Source organism: Dasypus novemcinctus, chromosome 22 (genome assembly GCF_030445035.2).
Source record: "Dasypus novemcinctus isolate mDasNov1 chromosome 22, mDasNov1.1.hap2, whole genome shotgun sequence".
NCBI classification, from domain to species: Eukaryota; Metazoa; Chordata; class Mammalia; order Cingulata; family Dasypodidae; genus Dasypus; species Dasypus novemcinctus.
The window spans coordinates 73,795,267-73,822,178 of record NC_080694.1 but is presented as its reverse complement, the minus strand read 5'-3'; the positions used below and the strand labels follow the sequence as shown (position 1 = coordinate 73,822,178).

Genomic DNA, 26,912 nt, shown 5'->3' with positions numbered 1-26,912 from the left:
GCCCGCGGCCAGCCCGCGCTGCTGCGGGAGGAAGAGTCAGGCCCAGCAGGAATCCACCTTCCCGGCAGGTGAAGGTGTTGAGGAAAGACAAGAGCAGTCGCGGGCGGCAAGTCCCCCGAGGCGCTCTCGGCCCTGAGCTCAGGGTCCCGCCACCCCGAAGGAGAGGAGCCAGCCAGGGCCCGAGAAGCTTCACGGGCCACGATCGCCGGGGAAGGCTCGAAGGCCGGAGGACAGACCTGGTGAGCCCGGCCAGCAGCTGTGCGCACCTGGAGAGTGCGGGGCAGCTCCGCATCCATCCGCAACCAGAGCAGCCCCGGGAGAGTGAGGCCGCGGTCAAGGTGCTGGCTGAGGACCTGCTGGAGCCGGAGAAGTGGGCGCTGCAGTGCCAGCCAACGGAGCCACGGACCTCCCCACGGCTGCGCTCCCAGCTGGACCTCCAGGAGGACCCCGCGAAGGAGCCGAGGCCCAGCTGGACCTCCAGGAGGACCCCGCGAAGGAGCCGAGGCCCAGCTGGACCTCCAGGAGGACCCCGTGAGGGAGCCGAGGCCCAGCTGGACCTCCAGGAGGACCCCGTGAAGGAGCCAGGGCCCAGCTGGACCTCCAGGAGGACCACAGGAAGGAGCCGAGGCCCAGCCGGACCTCCAGGAGGACCCCGTGAAGGAGCTGAGGCCCAGCTGGACCTCCAGGAGGACCCCGTGAAGGAGCTGAGGCCCAGCTGGACCTCCAGGAGGACCCCGTGAAGGAGCCGAGGCCCAGCTGGACCTCCAGGAGGACCCCGTGAAGGAGCCGAGGCCCAGCTAGACCTCCAGGAGGACCCCGTGAAGGAGCCGAGGCCCAGCTGGACCTCCAGGAGGACCCCGGGAAGGAGCCGAGGCCCAGCTGGCCTGGTCAAGAGCAGGACGGAGCTCAGCGGCCTCCAGGAGCGGTGGGTGCAGGCCGACCTCCCGCTGACCACTGCCATCCGGCAGAGCCAGCAGACCTGCCCCTCGCGCCCTCCCCGACCGGCCAGCGGGCAGCATGAGCCCCTGCACCCCGGCAGCCCTCGGCACCCGCTGCTTCTGCAGCTTAAGGCGATGGGCCGTCCAGGAGCGGCCTCAAGTCCCCTGGACACTGGACACTCTCCGTCTGCCACCGCGACGGTCCCGGCGGGCTCAGAGGGACCTGCCCCCATTGTCCAGTCACCAGAGGCTCCTGGAGACAAAGAGGAAAAGGTAAGATGGACTCGCTCCACCTCCGCTCTGTGCCGAGGAGGCGGAAGGCTGGACCAGGCCTCCTGGTGCCCTGTTACACTAGAGGAGGACGCGGCTGGTGGCAGCGGGGCCCCGGCGGGCAGGGGGTCTGCGCGTGGGCGTGGGGGCGTGGGCTGCGTGCGCTGGGGCGCCCCGGGGCTGCTGCGTGGCGGGCGCCCTCTGACTGTGCGGGCCATGGCCCGCGGGTGAACTCTCACCTGTTTTCTCCTTGGAGCGAAGCGGCTGTGGTTAACCTGGTTCATTTCGTTTTTTCTACAGGGATGTTTTTGTCTTTTTGGTTGGTTTGGTGAGGTTTTTTTTTTTCCTCCCTTTTTCCTCCCTCTCCTCCTTTTCCCAAAACTTGAAGAAAAAAAGAGAAAGACTGGGGGAGTGAAGCGGGTGGAGCTCAGCGGTTGAGCGCCTGCCCTTCAGGAGGTCCCGGGTTCAATTCTCGATGCCTGCTTTTAAAAAAGCCTGGATTTATATCTGGCTCATTAACAACATTGTGTTACATTAACGCGGAGGCCATTGAGCTGTGCGGACGTTGCCTCCATAACCAATAACGTCAGTAACGCCCGACGCTGCTGTGGCCCCGTGGCCTCACCCGGCCTCTGGACGCCCTGCGCCTGTCGCTGTCCTCCCGCCTGCTCCGGCGGCCTCCGGGGCTCTCGGCACAGCAGCTCCGTCCGAGCCCGCCGGGCTGCCCCGCCTTAGCCCGGGGCTGCCCCGGCCTCTGCCCCTGCAGCCTCCACCCCTGCTCTCTCTCGCGTCTGAACACTCCTGGATTTGGGAAACCAGTTCTGGGTTCCCTCCAGATTCCGCTCTGCTCCAGGTGTGTGATTAGTACTTTCTTTTCTTTTCTTCTCTATCTGGAAAATAAATTTGTTAACTTTAATCCAAAGTTCATACCAGTAATTACAAAAAAGAAAATTAATTCATGCCTATAAATATTTACAAAATTAAATTAAATCACATTTGTCACATTATTTATGAAATTTATTAATGTCACCGATAGTATTATTAGAATGCATAGTATTGGCACAAGTAGGAAAACTAACACAAAACCATAAAATGAACACCACTTTACAATCATATTGAGGATGCAAAGCATTTATATTCAGTCACATAAGCATGTATGTAAATATATTTAATTTGGGTTGGTATATACAGGCATGCACAAAGAAGAAAATAATTTTTAACTACTACTACATACTACAAACAAATAAATTCAAATGAATAAAATACTTAGAATAATATTCATGTGTGTGTGTGCCATGCATGTTAGTATTATGCAGTTTTTCACATGAACACGTGTGTCATTGTGGGTTATATGTGTGTTGGTATGTGGTTTTGATGTTTGACCATACAGCATAAACTTGTATGACAACTTAAAATCTAAATGCTTGAGGTGCTAAAAAATAATAGGAATATCACAGAAATATTTTAAACAATAATGTTGTAATGCCTAAGGTGGAAAGTGTAATATCTAAACAAAGTAACTGCATTTTTTTTTCATCTTATGATCTTTTTATTTTCCATAAGATATTTTTCCCCATTTTTCTTATTTTTCAAAAGATACTTCGATTACATAAATGTTACAGAGAATATATAAAGGATTCCCATGTGCCCCGCTTCTCACCCCTCCCGCATTTTCCAACATTTTTTATGAGTATGGTACATTCATTGCAATTGATAAACACATTTTGGAGAATTGCCACTAAACATGGATTATAGTTTACATTGTAGTTTACACTCTGTCCCATTCAACTCAAGTCCTGAAAATGCACCCCTCATTACACCTGTTTTTTCTGTCTCTGTAACCCCAGAATATCCAAAGGTCACTGCCTCCACAACAATGGTATTTCTTCCTTTGCTAGAATCTCAATAAGTCTATAGTAGAATATATATATATATATAGTATATAGTAGAATATATATATATATATATATATATATATATATATATATATAGTAGAATAGACTTAGTTATAGAATAGTATTCTATAGTAGAATAGTAAGTTTATTTTAGTCCATAGTTTGTTTCCAAATCCTGAGGACTCTGGAATGGTGATGCCCATTCCACCATTAATTGAGAAGGGCTTTGACCCCATACATCTGATGGATGGGACTCTTGCTTGCACTCTTGGTTCCTTGGTACGTTGTTTGGCCATCATCTCCTTCCTGTTAGTTGTCCTGGGTGAGTTCATTCAACTGGAGAGTAAGTGTTACAACTCTGTTGAGATTGAGGGCTCAGGTGGCACATGGACGCTCCAAAGATTTAAGTCTCTTGGATGTCCATCTACCAACTCTAGTACTGACTACAGGTTCAAATAGAAGGACAAAAGAGTCACGCATAGGGAAAACATGACTTAGTCTAACTCTGCCACATTGGGGAGCATAAATACCAGATTAGGGCCCACTGGCAAGGGTCAAATTCCTGAGCTACCTGCCCTGACTACAGTGTCTGAATGTCTCCATATCCCTGAGGAGCTTTTTTATGTGGGGTAGTATCTACTTTGGCTGTCAATGAGATCCTATTGAGATATGCATAAGCATTACCACGGGGATGGCCTCCTGACTCACTAACTCATTTGTCTTCAGCATTTCCCCATTTTCGTCAAGGTCTTATTTTTTCCCCCAGATGCATTGCTGGTTGGTACATGGTAGCAATCCCTCGGTGGCAAGGAGGCTCATTCCTAGGAGTCATGTCCCATGCTGGGGGGAAGTTATTGCTTTTATATGCTCAGTTTGGCTTAGAGAGAGGCCATATTTGAGCAACAAGATGGCTCCCAGTAGATAATTCTTAGGCCCCCTATTTTGCTAGGTTAAGTTTCAATTTCAAGAGCAAAGGCTTATAAGCATAGTCATCAATATCAAGGGTCCTTCAATGGACCATACTCCTTCATAGGTCACTGTCTTGTACTTGGAGCATTCTTCTTGTTCCAATAGCAAATGTGGCAGCGTTCCCCGAGATGGGAATTTGATATTCTTTTGGTTACTATGTGAATCTCCACCCCCTGTGATGATGCCCCATGAACATTTGAATACATTTATATGCCTTATATGTATAACCAGGTGAACTTCCTCCCATGTATTGCTTAGGACTTTCAATGTAATTCTTTCATTCAACCCTCTTAGAAACCCTTGGAGGTAAGCATCATGCTCTGTGCACTTCATGGGTAGATAAACTGAGACTCAGAGCTCTTAAATGACTCTGTTGTCAGTGGAGCTGGTGCCACCTGCCTATGTGGGTTTGGATGTGCTGAGGCTCAAACCTAGACAGGACCTGGGCCTGGCCCCAAGGGTAAACAGGAGCAGGTCCTCTCAGCACTGAGCCCCGTGCTCCGTAAATCCTCTCAGAGCTGAGCTCTGTGCTCCCTCAGTCCTCTTGGAGCTGAGCCCCATGGTCCCTTATTCCTCTGGGCGCTGAGCCCTGTGCTCCCTAAGTCCTCTGGGCGCTGAGCCCTGTGCTCCCCGAGTCCCCTGGGTGCTGAGCCCTGTGCTCCCTGAGTCCTTTGGGTGCTGAGCCTCATGCTCCCTAAGTCCTCTGGGCACCTCCTTGGGGCTGGCTCTTGACAGCACGGAGGATTCCTCCCACACTTTCTTCCTTCATGGTTTAGCCAGAAAGGTCCACCCTGTGCACAGCTGAGGAGCTGGGCCACCGGGTCTGCTAAGGCCGGTTGAGGTCAGGTGGTGTCTGGCATCCTAGGAGAGTGAGCCCAGTCCAAGGAAGTGCCCAAATGGGGACACCAGAGGTGGGACACCGGGTGCCTCTCCTGTCAGTCCTTGTCCTTGAAGCTGGAGACCTGGAGCCAGCAGCAGAAGGCTCTTGTTTCCACTGAGGCCCTCCTGAATGCTGTGCTCCTTTTCCTGTGCATTGCACACCCACAGGGACATCTTACACAGCAGACATTGCAGACATGAGTTTTATTATGAATTTTCAGCAGATGATGATTAATGTCTTCGACTATCAGAATGGGTGTGCTGGAGCAGCTTCTCAGCAGGTGGATGGAGAGGGCCTTGCTTTCCAGTCTTGCCCACCCCAAGCTGCCTCTCTGGCCTCAGTTTCCTTGTGTGTAAAATGAGGGGTTGGACTAGATGATCAGTAAAATGACGCTGTGTGAGCCTTGCAGGAGCTGATAAGGAGTGATGGATGTGTGGATGGGTGGATGGATAGATGGACGTGTGGATGAGTGGATGGGTGGGTAGATGGAAGGCTGGGTGGGTGGACGGCCAGAACGGGCAGCTCTGCACGGGCTGCCTGCCCCACCCCTTTGCCCTGCTGCTCTTGACTCCTTACTCTGGTCTCCAAGGAGGAGAAGCCCCCCTCTGAACAGAGGCCCCTCTGTGCTGCTGGCACCATGGCCGCATCAGCCCCCCTGCGGAGCCTGGAGGAGGAGGTGACCTGCTCCATCTGCCTCAATTACCTGTGGGACCACATGACATCGACTGAGGCCATGTATTCTGCTGTGGCTGCGCCTCCGACATCTGCCCCGCGGCGGGGAACCGCCCCGTCTGCCCGCTTTGCAAGAAGCCCTTTAAGGAGAACGTCCGGCCCGTGTGGCAGCTGGCCAGCCTGGTGGGGAACATCGAGCGGCTGAGGTGGACAAGAGCCGGCGGCCGGGAGAGGCCGTCCAGGAGCAGCAGGACGCGAAGCTGTGCGCAGGCGCCGGGAGAAGCTGCACTGCTTCTGCGAGGACGACGGCCAGCTGCTCTGCGTCCTGTGCCGGGAGTCGTGGAAGCACCGGCCGCCCACGGCCGTCCTGGTGGACAAGGCCGCCCACCGCACAGGGTGAGCCCTCCCCGTCCTGCGGGGCTCAGCCCTGCCCCCCAAGGCGTCTATCCCCGTCCAGAGCACCCACCGACTCGCTGCTTGTGTCTTTCCACAGGAGAAAATCCTGAACCACCTCAGTGCACTAAGGAGAGACAGGGACAAAGTCAGGGCTTCCAGGCGAAAGGAGACCCCAGCATCCTGGGGGCGCTGGTAAGTGAGGTTGGGGAGGCCCAGCGGAGGGGCGCAGGAGCCCCAGAGCCAGGGACGGGGGCAGGCAGGGGGGAGCGCATGAGCCAGGGACTGCAGCGTGGAGGCGCTTCCCGCGGGCAGTGCGGAGGGGCTCATGAGCCCGGGATCGGGGCAGCGTCTGGGAGGCGCTCCGGAGCCGAGCGGGGCTGGAGGGGCCGCCTTGGTGCAGGCCCTGCAGCCTGAGCTGTTCTCCGCCGACAAGGGCGTGGTTTCCTGGATGAAAGTTTCCTTCTCTGACTTCCACCTTCGCTCCTGTTTTCCCAGGGAGAGCTAAGAGGGAAGGAATTGTGGGCTTTGCTTCCTTCTTCTCCAAACGGAGGTGATAAAATTAAAGGTTAAGTGGGGCAGGGCATGATCCCTGATTGTGGCGAGAAGCCGCGGGCTCGGAAGGAAGGCGCTGGCTGCAGGCTGAGAACCTGCGGGGAGAGCGGGAAGGCTCCAAGGCCCCCAGCTCCTGGCGCCCTGCAGGGTCCGCTGGGGCCAGGCCCTAGGGCTCAAGTAACAGAACTAAGGCAGCCTGGCTCCTGCTTGCTCAGAGCTGGTGGGGAGGTCGGAGGTTCCAGCCTCGAGGGGCGTCTGTGTGTGTGTGGGGAGGGGGCAGTAGAGGGATGGGGGCCAGCCGGGCGGAGAGTCAGTCTCCAAAGGGAGAGCGAGGCAGGGTCAGCCACGTTCAGGGCCACCTCCAGGCCACAGCGGCCTGCGGCAGGGTCTGAGGACTGGCGGAGGGCAGCCTGGACCGGGCAGGGGCTCCGGGGCAGGGGAGGGCGTGGTCCCCGAGCAGGGACGCGCAGGCCAGCCTCCCAGGGAGGAAAGCGTGTGCGGCTCAGGCGTGAGCCCCGCCCTCTGGCTGGCTCAGCAGAGAGCCCGGGCTTCCGTGGCCAGAGCCCTGAGCTGAGCAGCCTGCGGGATCAGGTCCTGATGGCACAGCAGCCGGGAGGAGAGAAGGGGACCAGGGGCTCCCTGAAACCCCCGACTCAGGAAGAGGCAGCCTCACCCGCGCGGGGGCCTGGAGGGGCTCAGCCTTGGGGGGCTCCCCCCTCCCCCCTCCCGCCCTGCAGAAGAAGCTCCAGGAGCAGAGGCAGGACATTGGCCGCCCTCGAGCAGGGCCACCAGGTCCTGAGGGAGCGGGAGCAGCACCTGCTGGAGCAGCTGGCGAGGCTGGAGCAGGAGCTCGTGGAGGGCCAGGGGAAGGGCCTGGCCAGGGCAGCCGGCGAGCTCTCAGCCTGGCCGTGGTCATCTCCAGCTGGAGGACAAGGCCCAGCAGCCCCCGCACAGCTCCTGCAGGTCAGCGGGTCCCCACGGGCCACCCGGCATGCGCTTGAGGCCTCCGTTTTCTCATCTGGACACGGGGTGTCACCTGTGACCCTCCCCACCTGTTAAGGATCAAGTGGGCATAAATGGGTACCTGCCAGGGTGGCTTGACCCCCTGTCTCAGGAAACACTTAGAAATGAACAAGTGCCGTAGAGATGGGGGGGGGGTGCTGACTTCATCACCATCCTCACCCCACCACTAGCCCCTCTGGGTCCCTGCAGGTGCCTCTCTAGTGAAGGTTTCTGAGGTCTTGAGATGCCAGAGGGCTGCACCGCGGCTTCTCCCAAGCGCTGGGAGGGTCAGGAGAGGACGGGTAACTGGGGAGGGAGCAGAGATGGGTGATCCTGGAAATACCACTGGAGAAACCAGTTGGAGAGAGGTAGGGCCCTCTGGGAGGGCTCCCTGGAGGCGGAGACGTTCTACAGACAGAAGACAGACACTGCAGCCTCCCGGAGCAGCTACAGCCTGAGTAGGGCTCGGCCACCTTGGGACAGGGCGTGTTTGTCCTGCCTCCTGGGTCGGGGTGGGCAGTGCCCGCCTGCGTGGGGGTCTCGGGCCTGTCTCAGCAGCAGAACCCCCGGATGCTCCTGAAAACGCTGTCCCGGCAGTCCGCAGCCAGGGGCAGGGCACGGAGGACCGGGCAGTGCAGGGTCGCGCCGGGGTGGGCTCCGCCTTTTTCCCACCTTGTGGGTTCAGACCCGCAGTCAGGACTGGCCGGTCAGCCCCCCACGGAGCAGCAGGAGGCCCAGAGGGGAAGTCGAGGGCAGTTCCCATTTTAAAGGACGTGACCCCAACGTGACGATCGCTGCTTCCTTCTCCATCCCTTTCCATTGGCGGGACTGGGTCACATGACCAGACCCAGTTGCCAGGAAATCAGGAGTATAGCTTCTGGGTGGGGGGCCGCCTGCACCTGTAACCCCCGTTCTGTCACCGAGGGGAAGGGGGTCCTGGGGCTGGCCGTCTTCACACCGTAAAACACGCCTACATGCCCTGAGCCCCTCGCTGACCTCCCACTCCACGTAAAATGAAATCCTCCCTCCTGAGCGCCGTCGGCCCTGCCTTCCCTGCCCCGCCCCTGCCCACGTCACCAGCCCACGCCTCCTCTTCCGTCACTACTCAGTACACGTGTCTCCAGGGGTCACTGCTGTCGTTCTCTCCCCTCCCTGTTTGCTTCAGACTGCGATTATTTTGTTTTGTTTTGTTTTTTGTTCTTCTTTTGATCCGCTGCCCCCACTAGAATCTCAGCTCCTGTGAAGAGACCACGTTTGTCTTTTCCAGGGATGTGTTCCAGCCTCTAGGGCAGCACTAGGGACACGTGAGGTGCCCAGTCACTCACCTTATCTTGTGCTTTCCTTCCAGGACACCAGGGACTTCCTAAGCAGGTGAGGAGCTTCCTCCCTAGTGAGCCCCCTCCCCTCCTCTCCATGGTCCACTGAACCCTCCAACCTGAGCCCCTCCCCTCCTCTCCATGGTCCACTTGACCCTCCAACCTGAGCCCCTCCCCTCCTCTCCATGGTCCACTTGACCCTCCACACTGAGCCCCTCCCCTCCTCTCCATGGTCCCCTTGACCCTCCACACTGAGCCCCCTCCCCTCCTCTCCATGGTCCCCTGGACCCTCCACACTGAGCCCCCTCCCCTCCTCTCCATGGTCCACTTGACCCTCCACCCTGAGCCCCTCTCCTCCTCTCCATGGTCCACTTGACCCTCCACCCTGAGCCCCCTCCCCTCCTCTCCATGGTCCACTTGACCCTCCACACTGAGCCCCCTCCCCTCCTCTCCATGGTCCACTTGACCCTCCACACTGAGCCCCTCCCCTCCTCTCCATGGTCCACTTGACCCTCCACACTGAGCCCCTCCCCTCCTCTCCATGGTCCACTTGACCCTCCAACCTGAGCCCCTCCCCTCCTCTCCATGGTCCACTTGACCCTCCACACTGAGCCCCCTCCCCTCCTCTCCATGGTCCACTTGACCCTCCACACTGAGCCCCCTCCCCTCCTCTCCATGGTCCACTTGACCCTCCACACTGAGCCCCTCCCCTCCTCTCCATGGTCCACTTGACCCTCCACCCTGAGCCCCTCTCCTCCTCTCCATGGTCCACTTGACCCTCCACACTGAGCCCCCTCCCCTCCTCTCCATGGTCCACTTGACCCTCCACACTGAGCCCCCTCCCCTCCTCTCCATGGTCCACTTGACCCTCCACACTGAGCCCCCTCCCCTCCTCTCCATGGTCCCCTTGACCCTCCACACTGAGCCCCTCCCCTCCTCTCCATGGCCCACTTGACCCTCCACACTGAGCCCCCTCCCCTCCTCTCCATGGTCCACTTGACCCTCCACACTGAGCCCCTCCCCTCCTCTCCATGGTCCACTTGACCCTCCACACTGAGCCCCTCCCCTCCTGTCCATGGTCCCCTTGACCCTCCACACTGAGCCCCCTCCCCTCCTGTCCATGGTCCCCTTGACCCTCCACACTGAGCCCCCTCCCCTCCTGTCCATGGTCCCCTTGACCCTCCACACTGAGCCCCTCCCCTCCTCTCCATGGCCCACTTGACCGTCCACACTGAGCCCCTCCCCTCCTCTCCATGGTCCACTTGACCCTCCACCCTGAGCCCCCTCCCCTCCTCTCCATGGTCCGTTTGAATCGACAGGGCAGTGATAAGGGCTCTAGAGGACCCTCACCCAGGGCCCATCCGGGGACCCTCCCTCCTGGGGAGCAGGAGCACATCCTTGGGGAGCTGGAGACCTGCTCTGCACCCGAGCAAGGTCTCCAAGCCCAGCTCCTGGCCACTAAGCGCCTTGGGGGTGGACAGGGCGGGACGTGGTGCAGACGGAAGCGCTCTGATGGCTTGACCCCTGCTTTGGGCACTTCACGTGGTCTCCAAGCCCCGCTTTCCCTCTGAAGTGGGGGGTCATGCCCGCCCTGCCCCCTCAGCTGTCCTGAGGAAGAGGAGGGAAGTGGGTTCTTGGGCTGCCGTCCCATCAGGTATCCCCGGAAGAAGGTCTGGATCGGGAAGCCCATTGCTCCGGTGGTTAAGAAAAGGACTAGAGAACTCTCGGATAAACTCCTCTCCCTGCAGCAAGGCCTGAGAGAATTCCAAGGTAATGGGGAGGGCCCGGCGGGCGTCGGAGTCGGGCTTGGCTCCTGGGCCTGGCGGTTCTCTCCTGGGCGTCTGGGGATGGGCCTTTCCAGGATATCCGCCTCTGCTCAGGGAAGGCGGCACACATGCTGGCCTGGGGTTCACCGCATCCTTTCTTCTCCCCGCAGGGAAGCTGCTGAGGGACCTGGAGTATACAACAGGTGAGTGCCCAGGGTCGGCGCTGGTGAGGACAGCGGCTGCCCCTGCGCCCCCAGAGCTCCCCAAGCCCGAGCCCTGGCGCGCCCGGCAGCTCCTGTCTGGAGTCTGGTCGAGGCTCTGCTCCCCCCGTTCGCCTGTCCTGGCCTCACGGACCTCCCTGGGCTTCCCCAGCTCAGCGCCTGGCCCTTGGCGCCAGCGTCCAGCCAGCAGCGCCCCGAGGGCCCGGCCAGCCCCGCCGCAGCCCCGCTCCGCCCCCGGCCCCCAGGCCTGCGCGGGCACATCCCAGGGCTGGGGACCCCGCCCGCCCGCTGACACGCCCCTCCCTGTCCCGCTGTGAGCGTCACCCTGGACCCGCAGTCGGCCAGCGGCCACCTGCTGCTGTCGCAGGACTGGAAGCGCGTGTCGTGCAGCAGCCTGCGCCGCGGGCCCACCTCCCCCAACAGTTCACCTGCGAGCCCGGGGCGCTGGCAGCAAGGGCGTCACCTGGGGCAGGGGCTAGTGGAGGAGGAGGTGCAGAGGGGGCGGGTCCTGGGATGGGGAGGGGGACGGCGAGGAGGAGGGGGAGGGGGAGGGGGAGGAGGAGGAGGACGACTAGGTGGGCTACGGTGATGGTTATGACGGGTGCGAAACCACCGAGGACGAGGACGAGGACAAGGACTCGCTGGGGGAGGACGAGGGGGTGGGTGGCAGGGAGGGGGCGGGGCGGTGGGGCGCTGCCTGGTGGGCGTGGCCAGGGACTCCATGGAGAGGAAGGGGGAGCTCCCCCTGGAGCCGGGGACAGGGTGTGGGCCCTGCCACTGTCCCCCGCGGGCGTCTGGGCCCACACCTGCCTTGAGGCTGAGCTCTTCCTGGCACTGCGGCCTTGGAGGGTGGGCGTGGCGCTGGACCACGAGGGCGGCACGTGACGTTCACCAACGCGGAGTCGCAGGAGCTGCTCTACACCTTCTCGGCCGCCTTCACGCAGCGCCTGGTCCCCTTCCTGTGGCTCAGGTGGCTGGGGACACTCCTGCTGCTGCAGCCATGACGCCCGCGCCCAAGCCTCCGTCCTCCAGGACGCCCCGGCACTGCGACCTGGGGGTGGGGGTGTGCCCAGCCTGGGGCAGTGGAGAGAAGAGACCCGTCCACTGTCATCTCCGCAGGCAGGTACAGGAGAGTCCCTGTCCACTGCCACCTCCCCAGGCAGGGGCAGGAGAGGCCCTGTCCGCTGTCACCTCCCCAGGCTGTCACCTCCCTGTGGCCCATTCAGGGGCATCCTTCTGAGCCGTAGCTCCAGGTACTGCCCTGCCTCCTCCCGGCCGCTGTGGGACCTTGTGATGTCCACGATGGCACCACCTGTCTCTGGACCACCTGCGGCCCAGCCCTGAGTCTCCTGTGGACTGAAGGCCCCTGTCTGCTCTCTCCTGCCCAGCTGGCTCTTGGGGGGGCTGACTCCACCCAAGCCCGTTTTGCTTCCTCAGATCCTGTAGGTCCCCCTTGCTCAGGTGCACTTTGCCCTCCACCCTCCATGGTGGTTACAGACCCCCCCACCCAGCTCAGCCCAGCAGGCAGGAAAGGCTAAAATGAGCCTGAGCAGAGCCCGCCGAGCCTTCCCAGGCCAGGTAGAGGCCACCTGGGGTCACTGCGTATGAGCATCATGAGGTCCAGCACAGGCTGTGCCTCGTGGCCAGGGCTGAGCCTGAAGCTGTTCTTTGAGCCACCTGTGGCCCTCGGGGGTGGGGTTAGGCCCGCCTGACGTTGGGAAGGTGTCATGGCTGTGATGGATCCATCATCCTGTGGCGGTCCCTGGAGGGGGGTCTAAGAGAATAGAGCATCCTGCCAGGACCAGCCCATTTGAGCCCCAGGGGGAATGCCCAGGGAGCGGAGCACCTCTGGTGGGCTCCAGTGAGCTGCTGTCCCCACCGCACTCAGCTGCGATTTCAACATCCAGGTTCCACCTTCCTAAGGGGGAGGAGGGCAGTGCTGTGTGGGAGGAGGCAAGGAAGACAGAGAGGTCTGCAGTGAGCCCCCAGGCCAGGCACCCACTCCTGCAGCTCTGGTGCCCTCGTCTCCATGCACCAGAGAGCTCAAGTCTTATCCTCGCCCACTGTCTGTGATAGCCCCTTTGCTTGGCCGGTTCCCTGCTTCCCTATGTTTTAATCCTCCACCCCTGCTCTAAAGCTATAACACTGCTGTGGCCTCAGTGGCCTCTGAGTCTCCAGGCTGGAGTCACCCACTCTGTATATATCACCTGCTGCCCCAGTCACACAGACATCCTACTCCACAGCTCACTGGTGGACGCCGTAGCTTACACTTCTCTTGTATTCTCCACAACACCAGCTGCAGTGCCGGGCAGGGGAGGTGCTCAATAAAAACTTGTTGACCAATAAACTGCATGTTTTTATTATAACTAAAACAGTAAATGATAAAATAACTCATATCACCAGCCCTTCCAAAGTTTGGGCTACGGTTTCCGTTGATAGCTGTAACTCAGGGTGTATTAGTCAGCCAAAGGGGTGCTGATGCAAAGTACCAGAAATCGGTTGGCTTTTATAAAAGGTATTTATTGGGGTGGAAGCTGACAGTTGCCAGGCCCTAATGAGCCCAACTCAAGGTACCATGAGAGGTGCTTTCCCACCCAAAGTCTGTTGCCACGTGTTGATGCAAGATGGTAAGCAAGGTCTACGAGGGTTCAGCCTTCCTCTTTCCTCATAAGGCTCTGTGGTCCCTGTCCCTTCTGATCTCAGCTGTAGGTTAGCATAAGGCACTAAGTATGATGAGATAACAAGGGGATAGTTCTTGGGGGAGGGATGAAGAGAAGAGAAAATGGAGTGGAGAGCTTGCTGAGTGCAGGGCGTGGAAGTGATGGGAGGTGCTCAGCCCAACTCAGGGATGTGGACAGAGGAAAGACTGGAGGTTCCTGAAGAATCTTCTTAGAGGGCTCGGGAGTGGTTGAGAAAGAAACGAAATGATGACTCTCTTAGTCTGTTACAAACTGCCAAAAGCAATAGTGCAAAAATGGGTTTGCTTTAGCATGGGGACCTGTTAACTTAGAGCTTACAGTTTAAGGTGATGAAAGTCAAGGCTTTGGCAGGTGGGGCTTTTCTCCCTGAGGACCAGCTACCAGTGATCGGGGCACAGGCGGCTCCTGGGCTCTCCCTCCCCCAGGCTTCCTTGCTCTCAGATTCCCTCTTTATGGCTTTCTCTCTGCTTCTGTGTCCACTGATTTCATCTTCTGGCTTCTGGATCTTTCTCTCACCTCTGGGGGTTTCTCTGTGTCTCTGATTTCATCCATATTCATTTATAAAGGACTCCAGTGAGAAGATTAAGATTCACCCTAGCCCATGTCTTACTGAATTTACCTAATCAAAAGTCCCTTAACTGAAGTGCCCAAATCAAAATTTCCCACCTACAACAGGCTCAACCCACAGGAATGGATTAGCTCTAAGGATGTGATTTTCTGGGTCCATCCAACATGAAACTGTCACCCTGACAGAGAATACAGTAGCTTTATTTCTTTCATCTCAGTATTAATACTTATAATTTCTCTCTCTTTTGTTTAATTGCCTTGGACATCTAGTGTGTGGTTGTCAGAAGCAATGATAGCATAATTCTCTTATTCCTGATTTTAAAGGGATGCTTCTATTTTGTCAGAATTAAATATGTTAAATTTGATGTCTGAAGTATGACTAGCATATTTTTTAGAGGGCAGGAAAATTCAATTCCTGGTTTAAAAGGATATTACATCATATCACGTGCTTTTGTTACATCTATTGAAGTAATCATGTTTTTGTCCTTTAATCTGTTCATTGGGGAATGACATGATTTTTAAAATGTGTGTGTTCCTGGGATAAACTATTATTTAAAATATTTTTGCTGGATTCCGTGCATTATTTTAGTTTGGATTTTTATATCTATGTTCAGAAGTAAAATTGGCCTGGAGATTTCCCTTCTCTACGTCCAGTTTTAGTATCAACTTTATGCTGGACCCCTGAAATGGCTTGAGAAGCATTCTCACTGTTTTTGGTATACTCTGTTGTGAGGGTTATCTGAGGTTTTTGAAGGTTTGATGGAATATGCCTGTAAAATTCAAGTGGACTGGGTACTTATTTTTGTGTGGAAGAGAGATTAGAATATTAATTTATAATTTGATTTAAAAAATGGATACAGATCTATCCAGGTTTTCTATGTCATCATGAGCCAGTTTTGGTAACTCATTTCATAGAAAAGTGCCCATTATCAGCATAAAAGATATTGACATAAGGTCCTTTGCAGTGTACTTTTGTGTTCTTTTTCATTTCTGACCTTTTTTATTTGTGATTGTTATTTTTCTTGGTCACCTTTCCCACAGACTTGCTATTTTAGTATTCTTTTCAAAGAAGCTTTCAGTGTTGCTGAACATTTTTATTTCTTTGCTTTCCACTTCATTTATTTTTGCTCATATTTCTTTAGCTTTACTAAATTTTTGAAAACTTATTGATTTAGATAATTCATTTCATTATTTCTCCCAATATATGCATTTAAGTTGATAAATTTCTGTTCATATGATGCTGTGGTGGCAAATTCTTTGATCCTCTTCCCATCAACAGGAGGCGCTTAAGCCCACCCTTGGGTGTGGACTGGCCTTAGTAACTCACTGGCACCTAAAGGAATAAGGGGGGAGTGAGGGGTGTGCCTGTCGTAAAAGGCCCTGGACCTCCTCTCCACCCTCTCCCCCTCCCTCTCTCCCCCCTTGCTCTGGAGTCAGCTGTCAGGTCTGGGGACCCTCAGAACCTTTGGAGAGGTCAGTGTGGGAGGGCCCTGAGGCTTCAGTCCAGCAGCCATGACAACTGGAACCTGCCCCAGCCACGGGAGTGCCCTGGAAGGGGATGTCCTGGAGACCTGAGCCAGGACCCCCAGCCAAGCCGCACGACCCTGACTCAGAAACTGTAAGAGCAGACGCGTGTTGTCTTGAGCTCTAGGGTGGGGGTGTGTTATTTTGCAGCTTTCGAGAACTGGTACAAGTGTTTCAGCTGCGTCAGTTGATGTTTCATTGTCTTTAAATTCCAGAATTTAAAAATTTTCCTTATGACTTCCTCTTTGATTCATGAATAATTAGAAGTGTGCTTTTAAGTTTTGTAAATGTACATGTTGTTTAAGGGCCTTTGTTTATTTTACTTTTAATATTACCTTGTCAGAGATCAGTGTCTACATGATTGACGGGATGATAATCACTCAAACACACTGAAGAAAAGGACCCTTTATTACGATCTTTTGGATGGAGGGTTGGAGGGAGCTTTCAAAGCTCTTCTGACTAATAAAGAAATCTTACAAGTATTTACACCTTGTAGAAACAGATGTCTATTAAAATATTTTTTCCACAGTTTTTATTATCAAATAGAAAATCACTAACAAAGCGGACACTTTGGAAATTACAAGTTTTACTGCTTCCTACAAAGCATAGTGACAATATCAGGATTTCAAGGGTCTTGAAAGAATCTTTTGCTACAAATAATATTTGCAAGAACAGTCTTGTGACAAGAGAAAGAACAGTGTGCTTTTAAGGCATCACACAGCTCCAACCACGGAACTGCAATGGTCTTGGCTCTTGGTTGGACTCCTCGCCAGGACAAGCTGAGCAGAGGGCATCACCGCCTGACCTTTCTTATCATAGTTCTTTACCCACTGTTCCTAGAAGAGCCAACATTCCTAGACCACACGGTATTCTATGAGTTAGCAGCAGGAGAGAAGAGCAGGCTGAGAAGCTGCAACACTTACACATGGAAGAAGAAAAGGAAGAGAATTTTCTATAAATAGAATGTTTTGCTTTGACAGGTACATTGTTTTGCTTTTGTGCCCAGATCTTGGTCATTTGTTTCCTGTTTCATGAGTGCTCAAAAAGTGTATATTTTCACTAAGTTCAGGATTCTGTGTATGCCCTGGAGAAGAATCTCATTTTGCTCTTCAGATATGCTATATATCTGATCAGGATCTTTAAAAAATATTTTTTAAAAAATATCTTTAAAAAATATTTTTTATTACACAAGTTGGGAACTTACAAAACAATCATGTACTTGTGTAGAATTCACATACAACACCCTTCACCAACACACCACACCATCATAGAACATTTGTTAGACTTTATGAGATAATATCATTAGACTATTCCACTAACTCTGGCCCATAGAGTACATTAGGCATATGTTTTCCACACCCTCCTATTATTAACACAGTACATCTTTGGCATTGACACAAGGATATTACAGTCTTGTTGTTAACTATAGTCCATAGGTCACATTCATTGTATTTTTTCCAAGCTTCCTCTCCTTCCCACAGAAGAATCTTATTTTGTGGTTCAAATAGTCGGTATCCTTATTTTTTGTCTTTAAATATCAACAACTGAGAGAGATGTATTTAAAATCTGCTACTATGTTGCCTTATCAAAGTCTCTGTGTAATTGTGCAATGAATTATTAGATGTATTAAAGCTTAGAATTGTTACAGTTTCCAGATAAATTGTTCACTTACCAGTATATATTGCCCCTGTTTGAAATTGGTACAGTTACCCCCACTTTCCTTTGGTTGTCATTTCCTGGAGTATCATTTTCAATCTTCTTTTTAAAATGATTTACTCATTCCCCTGCCCTTTTTGCTGTCTACTCTCTCTGTGTTCTTCTCTTTAGCTTGCCCCAGGAACAGATCCTGGGACCTTCCGGAGTAGGGGAGAGTCGCTCAATCTCTTGCTCCACCTCAGGACCCTGGCCTGCTGTGTCTCTCATTGTCTGTCCTCCATGTATCTTTTGTTGCATCGTCTTTCTGTGCCAGATCTCTGCGTGGGCCAGCACTCCTGTGCATGCCAGCTCACCTTCACCAAGAGGCTCTGGGAATCAAACCCTGGGCCTCCTATATGGTAGGCAGGAGACCAATTATGTGAGCCACATCTGCTTCCCTAATTTTAAATCTTTCAGTACCATCATTTGAGTCCTTTTGTAAATAGCATAGCTACATTTTAAAATCGAATCTAGGAGCTCGTCTTTTGGCAAATGAGTTTTTTCTGTTTACATTTATTAGGATTATTGATACATCAGATTCTAACATATTATTTTGTGACTTCTTTTTATCATTTTTTCTAGCTACTTTCTCTCCTTTTTCCATATCTTTGTTGAATTGAGTGAGCTTTCTTTATTCCATTGTTTCTCATTTTCTAGTTTGGAAGTTATGAATTCTATTTGTTTCCTCCCAGTATTTTTTTTAATTTCATAATTCATTTATACAGAGAAATCATTTGCAGTGATCTATTTACAGTCTTCCAATTTTCATTTCCACTGGCTGAATGTATTTCATATAATAGTCAGCATTCCCTTTAACTGACATCATTATAAACATGCCAGGACTTAGGGCTTTATTGTCCGGGCCTTTTAAGACTATGAGCTCGCTGTGTTTTGTTTTGTTTTGTTTTAACCTTATTTGCATTTATTGTATGCTGAAGTTATTCCCATTAGTTTTGTTTCTTCAGTTTCTTCTGGGATATCTTTTCCTTCTGTGCAATCTCCTCTTCTGGTTTAGGAACAATTTGTTCTTTTCCCATAAGGATGGTCTCCATGCTGTGGGGGGAGCTCACGTGTGGGTTAATCCGACCATGAGCTCTGTAAGGAGCCGGCGCATCTTGGGGGCTTTGTTCACCTGGAAGTGCCCAGTGACCAGAGAATCTACATCCAAACCCTTAAGTTCAGCATCACTCTCTGCATTTTGAAGCGTGTGCCCCAAACATTCAGCCCTTTTTGGGCCACCGACCCTGTGTCCAGCCCACTGTTCAGCCTGGCGCACCTCCCAAGCCACCACTGTGAGGATGGAATGGCGCACCTGCTTCTGTGAGGTGACATCTTTCAGATACTTGGTGGCTTTTCCAATATGCACACCCTTGATGGCCTGGGCAGTTTCTTGGGTGTTCTTAAAGTGACAAAAAGATTTGAACTTCTTGTTTTACATAATTTTCCGAGGTTTTCTGTCAAGGGAACAGTGAAACATTTTCAGAGATCGCAGACACCCTGGGCTCCAGGAGGAGGCACCCGTCCCAGGCCACGCCCCTCCCCTTGGGCAATGGACCCTGCCACCCCCTTTCCTGCCCTTTACGACCCTCTGGGGCCGCAGGCCCTCCCCTCCGACAGCCCATCACGCAAAGCCAGGCGTTTTCCCAAGTCCCCTGGCCTGGGGGTCCCTGCCTCCAGCAGAGAATCACTAGCCCTGGGAGTTCTCCTCCAGGAGGCTCGAGACCAGCAGTGCCGCGGACAGGAGGGGGGGACGGCCTCGCTGTTATGTTTAACAGAGAAATTAAATCCAACTTCACTTCCTATAATCACCCATGTGAAAATTTACAGTAAGATTCACCAGTCTTTTTTCCAGCTAATCAATTAATCCACCAAAACTGATTTCACATTGTGAAATTTTCAACACATGTCATTGTTTCTTTTCAAGCTTATTATTTGCAGGCATTATAAACCAAGGCAAATTGAAGCGTAATACCACTTCATAAATCAGACAGCTAGACACCCAGGAGGTATACATTTAGAGAACCTTTATTTTTCAGCCGGTCACCCTCCACCATAAGTAGGTGAGGAGACCCTGAGTCAGGGGAACTTGGGTTTTATAGGGGTCCATTCAAAAGGAGCAGTCGTTTTCACACACTGAGAAGTTTTATTGGTTAAGCTAATTGTTTTCTAATGCTGAGCAAGCAAGCAAGTTACAGAAGCAGAACATGGGCAGTTAGCGAGCTATGGGGGCTTAGGGTGTTGCAAACAAGCAAGTTACAAAAGGGAAACATGGGCGCTTAGCGAGCTATAGGGGGTTAGGGTGTTTACCCCAGGGTGGGTGGATGTGAGGCCGGAAGCAGGTTCAGCCTCAGGTTGTGAATAGGCCCAGTTGTGTTTACTATGCTTTCTCTACTTCAAAATAAAGTTCATTTCCTCCCAAGTTTTCTACAACTTACTATACACCTCAAGTTTAGCTTTGACTACCTTCTTTCACCTTCTGGCAAAACCATTTTTACTTTAGGACAAAGTTACTCTCATTTCCTGTCTTTTTTTTTTTTTTTTAAAGTATTGCCATCAATTTGCCTTCCTTCTCGCTTTTCAGATACTAAAACTTCCCACAAAATTCTTAAGGTGCTTTTCTTTCAGTAGTCTGGAATATACTAAGTCATTTCATGTTTGTTCACTACCTCAAAATGCTACATTCTAAAAATTGCAGCTTTCTTAATTGGCTCAAAAACTGTATATCTTGGTTTCACTTGGTAAAGTTAAAATGATTCAAGGAAAAAAATATACACAAACACACATTTTTGACCAAAAAAAAATATTTTAAAGACATTCCAATTTAAAAAGGTATCGAAGTTAAAAAAAATAATAAAAGCAAATACTCAGGGGAAACGGACTTTGGCCCAGTGGTTAGGGCGTCCGTCTACCACATGGGAGGTCCGCGGTTCAAGACCCGGGCCTCCTTGACCCGTGTGGAGCTGGCCCATGCGCAGTGCTGATGCGTGCAAGGAGTGCCGTGCCACACAGGGGTGTCCCCCGCGTAGGGGAGCCCCACGCACAAGGAGTGCGCCCGTAAGGAGAGCCGCCCAGCGCTAAGGAGGGAGCAGCCTGCTGAGGAATGGCGCCACACACACTTCCAGTGCCACTGACAACACAGAAGCGGACAAAGAAACAAGACGCAGCAAAAAAAAAAAGACACAGAAAACAGACAACCGGGGGAGGGGAGGGGAATTAAATAAATAAAAACAAATCAAAAAAAAAAACAAGCAAATACTCGAACTACAACAATAAAAAAAAACTTAAATAGTCCTCGCCTCGCCTGGGCGGCCCCTTCCGGTCTCTATGCCAAAGAGAGGCGTTAGCATCCTCCAATGAGGGCCTGGGAGGAGTTTGTTGGCCAATCAGCGGCCAAGCCACGGCCATTCCGGGCGGGACTAGACCTGCGCCCCCATAACTGAACAGCCCGCGGGTCCTTCCAGGGGCTTGTTTTACTCGAGGCTAGAGGTCAAATAAGGGGGCGCGTCCTCGCAGGACAGGGAGGGTCCCCACGGACTCTCTGCGTGTGACCGTTTCAGATGAGCCTATCGCACTTGCGACACTTCGCCCCTTTTGCGCGCTTATTTGAAAAAAGCCGCAGGGCCAGCCTTGGAGATTGGCTCAGTGACGGACAGGAAGGAAAACCAATGACTGAGGGGGCGGGCCCCATGTGGACCAATAGGAAAAGGACATTGTCCGCGCTGGGCGCGCAGGCGGGCGTTAGTCCATCGAGGAGGAGGCAGGGGGCTCTGCGCCTGCGCGAGCGAGACGCCCGGGCCTCGCCCCCGTCCCGCCCAGGAGATGCTGCTCGGGGCGCGGGGAGGGAAGCGGCTCGCGGGCTCCGTCCAGGCCCCGGGGCCGCCTTCGAGGTGCCCGGGGGCTGCGGGCAGCAGCTCTGCCTTCCTCAGCTCCGTCTCCCGCTCTCGCGCCGCCGGGCCTGCCCCTGGGTGGGCCTTTCCCGAGCCGCCGCCTCCGCGCTCGGCTGAGGACCGAGAGGCACCTGCAGGGGTGCTGGGCAGCTGGAGCGCCCTGAAATAAACTGCTTTTCTTCGCTTAAAAAAATAAAATAATTTGCAGCCCTACAGTATCAATACACTATGAGAATTAAGAGAGTGAAAACAAGATTGACTTCGAAAAGGAAACAAATTACGAAAAAAAAACCATACAGATATCATGTAGCCTATGAAAAATGCACAAACCTTATGAAGAACTTGTTTTGGTTTTTTTCTTATAGAATATTTCAGTCCTACAGGTGCTCTAAGGGACCTAATGAATAACCGTGTACCCAACACCCAAGCACATCCAATCCATATCTTTTGACAAATGGATTTAGACTTTCCGTAGGAGATAAAACATAGCAGTTACGTCTTTCCAATCCCATTTCCCCCCCCCCCCCTCTCCTTCCCCACCCAAGGTAACCGCTGTTTCCCCAGGAGCCCCAAGGCCCTTCCAGTCTCCTGGACAAGCAGGTGAGAGGCACCTCCTGACTCAGTTTACCTGGTTCACCCCTCAGCTCATGAAGGGCACACAGCGCACGGCAAGTGTTCTCTTCCCTCCCAGGGCAGACGGCTAGTGCCTGAGCACTGAGGAAGGAAAACGCCTGCATTCCAGAGCCTGCCAGACCCTGGAGCTGCCCTGCCACACGGCATTTGAAAGTTCTGGAGGAAAAGGGGAGTTGGGTGGGAAAGAGGAGTGAAAGGCATCTCTGGTCCTCTCAGTTCAGATTATCTGTATTCTATAGAAGAGAGTTCCCCTTCGAATTTAACATTTAAAGTGGTATTAGACACTGGCTTGAATACTATTCATTTCATAGTTTAAACAGCCATTCCAGGACCAGCCTAAAAATGTGATTATTATTTATAATCATTTCTGAGGGTGAAGGTGTCCCCCCAATACCAAATAATTTTTAACACTGTGACCCTTTGAGCACAGCCCTGTGGTGGGCTTGGGTGTCTGTGCGAGTGATTGACAGGGTGTGTATATCTAGTGCCCATGCTTTTCTGCAGAGTCGTCCTCGTGTGTGTGTGTGTGTGGGGGGGGGGCGGTGAGAGCCCCTTTCCTTGGAAATGCTGCATTTAAAGGAGGAGGGGCTGGGGTCCGGACTCCCTGTTCCCGTGACTCCACGTCCTACGAGAGCAGAAAGAGCAGACCTTGGCTCCACGCGCCCTCCCTGGTCCTGCTCGTCCTTCCTCCTTGAAGAACAGCTCAAAGGCTCCTCCTGAGAGAGCGCCCCTGCTGGAGGACCTGCTCCTGGAGCTCCTTCCCCTGGACTTTCCTCACTAATGGAGCTGCCCGTTCCCCTGCGCTGGCTCCTGTCTCCACCTCGTCCTGGGAGGTGTTCTGCCTCCAGCAGGTGAGTGTGTGGGATCAGGGACTGGAGCTGGAGTTATCAGTCGGGCCTCGGGATGCAAACCAGCTCTGCTAACTGGGAGGATGACGCTGGTGACACCACAGCAGCCACCGCCTCCTGCTGTCTTCCTGGGTGCTGGGACCATGCTGAGTGTTTACCTGGACTAGTTCTCATAATCTTACCCACAGCCCCGTGAGGAGGTGCTGTTCATACTCCATTGTCTACAGAGACTGAGAAACTTGCCAGGACCCCCCAGCTAGAAGGGCCATCTCAGTCAAGACTCAGCCCAGCGCCCTAACAAGACCCAGTGACCAGGGCGGTCACCGCAGGGTCATCCTCGCCTCCTCTCTGGGCTGAAGGAGTCAGGTGCCCCCAGACCCCATTAGAAACAATCCCCAGCCCTCCTCCCTCTCTCCAGCGCCCCCAAAGGGCGTTCCGCCTCCCTCCTCTACCCCATGCGGCAGGAGGCGCTCACTTTTAGGGGCTCGTGTGCTGGCGGCCGACGCTTCTCCAGCTCCTTGTCGAGACCCCAAGCCGTGACTTCCTCAGGGGCCTTCTGGGCTTAGTCCTCGCGCTCCTGCAGGACCTGCTCCAGCTCCTCCACCTGGCCAGCAGGGGGCGCTGCTGTCCCCAGCTCCCTCGACCTGGCCAGCAGGGGGCGCTGCTGACCCCAGCTCCCTCGACCTGGCCGGCAGGGGGCGCTGCTGTCCCCAGCTCCCTGGACCTGGCCCGCAGGGGGCGCTGCTGTCCCCCGGCTCCCTCGACCTGGCCGGCAGGGGGCGCTGCCGCCCCCCAGCTCCCTCGACCTGGCCGGCAGGGGGCGCTGCTGTCCCCCCCCCCCCCAGCTCCCTCGACCTGGCCGGCAGGGGGCGCTGCTGTCCCCAGCTCCCTCGACCTGGCCGGCAGGGGGCGCTGCTGCCCCCAGCTCCCTCGACCTGGCCGGCAGGGGGCGCTGCTGTCCCCCCCCCAGCTCCTCGACCTGGCCGGCAGGGGGCGCTGCTGCCCCCAGCTCCCTCGACCTGGCCGGCAGGGGGCGCTGCTGTCCCTGCAGCTCCCTCGACCTGGCCGGCAGGGGGCGCTGCTGCCCCCCAGCTCCCTCGACCTGGCCGGCAGGGGGCGCTGCTGCCCCCAGCTCCTCGACCTGGCCGGCAGGGGGCGCTGCTGTCCCCAGCTCTCGACCTGGCCAGCAGGGGGCGCTGCTGTCCCCCCCCAGCTCCTCGACCTGGCCGGCAGGGGGCGCTGCTGTCCCCAGCTCCCTCGACCTGGCCGGCAGGGGGCGCTGCTGCCCCCCAGCTCCCTCGACCTGGCCGGCAGAGGGCGCTGCTGCCCCCAGCTCCCTCGACCTGGCCGGCAGGGGGCGCTGCTGTCCCCAGCTCCCTCGACCTGGCCGGCAGGGGGCGCTGCTGCCCCCAGCTCCCTCGACCTGGCCGGCAGGGGGCGCTGCTGCCCCCCAGCTCCCTCGACCTGGCCGGCAGGGGGCGCTGCTGCCCCCAGCTCCTCGACCTGGCCGGCAGGGGGCGCTGCTGCCCCCCAGCTCCCTCGACCTGGCCGGCAGGGGGCGCTGCTGCCCCCCAGCTCCCTCGACCTGGCCGGCAGGGGGCGCTGCCGTCCCCAGCTCCCTCGACCTGGCCGGCAGGGGGCGCTGCCGCCCCCAGCTCCTCGACCTGGCCGGCAGGGGGCGCTGCCGCCCCCAGCTCCCTCGACCTGGCCGGCAGGGGGCGCTGCCGCCCCCCAGCTCCCTCGACCTGGCCGGCAGGGGGCGCTGCTGTGCCCCCCCGCCCCAGCTCCCTCGACCTGGCCGGCAGGGGGCGCTGCTGTCCCCCCCCGCCCCAGCTCCCTCGACCTGGCCGGCAGGGGGCGCTGCCGCCCCCCAGCTCCCTCGACCTGGCCGGCAGGGGGCGCTGCTGTCCCCCCCCGCCCCAGCTCCCTCGACCTGGCCGGCAGGGGGCGCTGCTGCCCCCAGCTCCCTCGACCTGGCCGGCAGGGGGCGCTGCTGCCCCCAGCTCCCTCGACCTGGCCGGCAGGGGGCGCTGCTGTCCCCAGCTCCCTCGACCTGGCCGGCAGGGGGCGCTGCTGGCCCCCAGCTCCTCGACCTGGCCGGCAGGGGGCGCTGCTGGCCCCCAGCTCCCTCGACCTGGCCGGCAGGGGGCGCTGCTGCCCCCCAGCTCCCTCGACCTGGCCGGCAGGGGGCGCTGCCGTCCCCAGCTCCCTCGACCTGGCCGGCAGGGGGCGCTGCCGCCCCCAGCTCCTCGACCTGGCCGGCAGGGGGCGCTGCCGCCCCCCAGCTCCCTCGACCTGGCCGGCAGGGGGCGCTGCTGCCCCCAGCTCCCTCGACCTGGCCGGCAGGGGGCGCTGCCGTCCCCAGCTCCCTCGACCTGGCCGGCAGGGGGCGCTGCTGTCCCCCCCCGCCCCAGCTCCCTCGACCTGGCCGGCAGGGGGCGCTGCTGCCCCCCAGCTCCCTCGACCTGGCCGGCAGGGGGCGCTGCTGCCCCCAGCTCCTCGACCTGGCCGGCAGGGGGCGCTGCTGCCCCCCAGCTCCCTCGACCTGGCCGGCAGGGGGCGCTGCTGCCCCCCAGCTCCCTCGACCTGGCCGGCAGGGGGCGCTGCCGTCCCCAGCTCCCTCGACCTGGCCGGCAGGGGGCGCTGCCGCCCCCAGCTCCTCGACCTGGCCGGCAGGGGGCGCTGCCGCCCCCAGCTCCCTCGACCTGGCCGGCAGGGGGCGCTGCCGCCCCCCAGCTCCCTCGACCTGGCCGGCAGGGGGCGCTGCTGTCCCCCCCCGCCCCAGCTCCCTCGACCTGGCCGGCAGGGGGCGCTGCTGTCCCCAGCTCCCTCGACCTGGCCGGCAGGGGGCGCTGCTGCCCCCAGCTCCCTCGACCTGGCCGGCAGGGGGCGCTGCTGTCCCTGCAGCTCCCTCGACCTGGCCGGCAGGGGGCGCTGCTGCCCCCAGCTCCCTCGACCTGGCCAGCAGGGGGCGCTACTCTCCCCAGCTCTCGACCTGGCCAGCAGGGGGCGCTGCTGTCCCCCAGCTCCCTCGAGCTGGCCGGCAGGGGGCGCTGCCGCCCCCAGCTCCCTCGACCTGGCCGGCAGGGGGCGCTGCTGTCCCCCAGCTCCCTCGACCTGGCCGGCAGGGGGCGCTGCCGTCCCCAGCTCCCTCGACCTGGCCGGCAGGGGGCGCTGCCGCCCCCAGCTCCTCGACCTGGCCGGCAGGGGGCGCTGCTGCCCCCCAGCTCCCTCGACCTGGCCGGCAGGGGGCGCTGCTGCCCCCCAGCTCCCTCGACCTGGCCGGCAGGGGGCGCTGCTGCCCCCCAGCTCCCTCGACCTGGCCGGCAGGGGGCGCTGCTGCCCCCCAGCTCCCTCGACCTGGCCGGCAGGGGGCGCTGCTGTCCCCCAGCTCCCTCGACCTGGCCGGCAGGGGGCGCTGCCGTCCCCAGCTCCCTCGACCTGGCCGGCAGGGGGCGCTGCCGCCCCCAGCTCCTCGACCTGGCCGGCAGGGGGCGCTGCTGTCCCCAGCTCTCTCGACCTGGCCGACAGGGGGCGCTGCTGCCCCCCAGCTCCCTCGACCTGGCCGGCAGGGGGCGCTGCTGCCCCCAGCTCCTCGACCTGGCCGGCAGGGGGCGCTGCTGTCCCCCAGCTCCTCGACCTGGCCGGCAGGGGGCGCTGCCGTCCCCAGCTCTCGACCTGGCCAGCAGGGGGCGCTGCTGCCCCCAGCTCCTCGACCTGGCCGGCAGGGGGCGCTGCTGTCCCCAGCTCTCGACCTGGCCAGCAGGGGGCGCTGCTGTCCCCCCCCAGCTCCTCGACCTGGCCGGCAGGGGGCGCTGCCGTCCCCAGCTCCCTCGACCTGGCCGGCAGGGGGCGCTGCCGTCCCCCAGCTCCTCGACCTGGCCGGCAGGGGGCGCTGCCGTCCCCCAGCTCCCTCGACCTGGCCGGCAGGGGGCGCTGCCGTCCCCCAGCTCCTCGACCTGGCCGGCAGGGGGCGCTGCCGTCCCCAGCTCCCTCGACCTGGCCGGCAGGGGGCGCTGCCGTCCCCAGCTCCCTCGACCTGGCCGGCAGGGGGCGCTGCCGTCCCCCAGCTCCCTCGACCTGGCCGGCAGGGGGCGCTGCCGTCCCCCAGCTCCCTCGACCTGGCCGGCAGGGGGCGCTGCCGTCCCCCAGCTCCTCGACCTGGCCGGCAGGGGGCGCTGC

General features: G+C 57.0%; 1 pseudogene; it reads left to right on the top strand.

Annotated features, from left to right (window-relative positions):
• Positions 1-5,552: 5,552 nt before the first annotated feature.
• LOC101429987 (tripartite motif-containing protein 26-like) lies at positions 5,553-13,351 on the top strand (annotated as a pseudogene).
• The last annotated feature ends 13,561 nt before the right edge of the window (positions 13,352-26,912 follow it).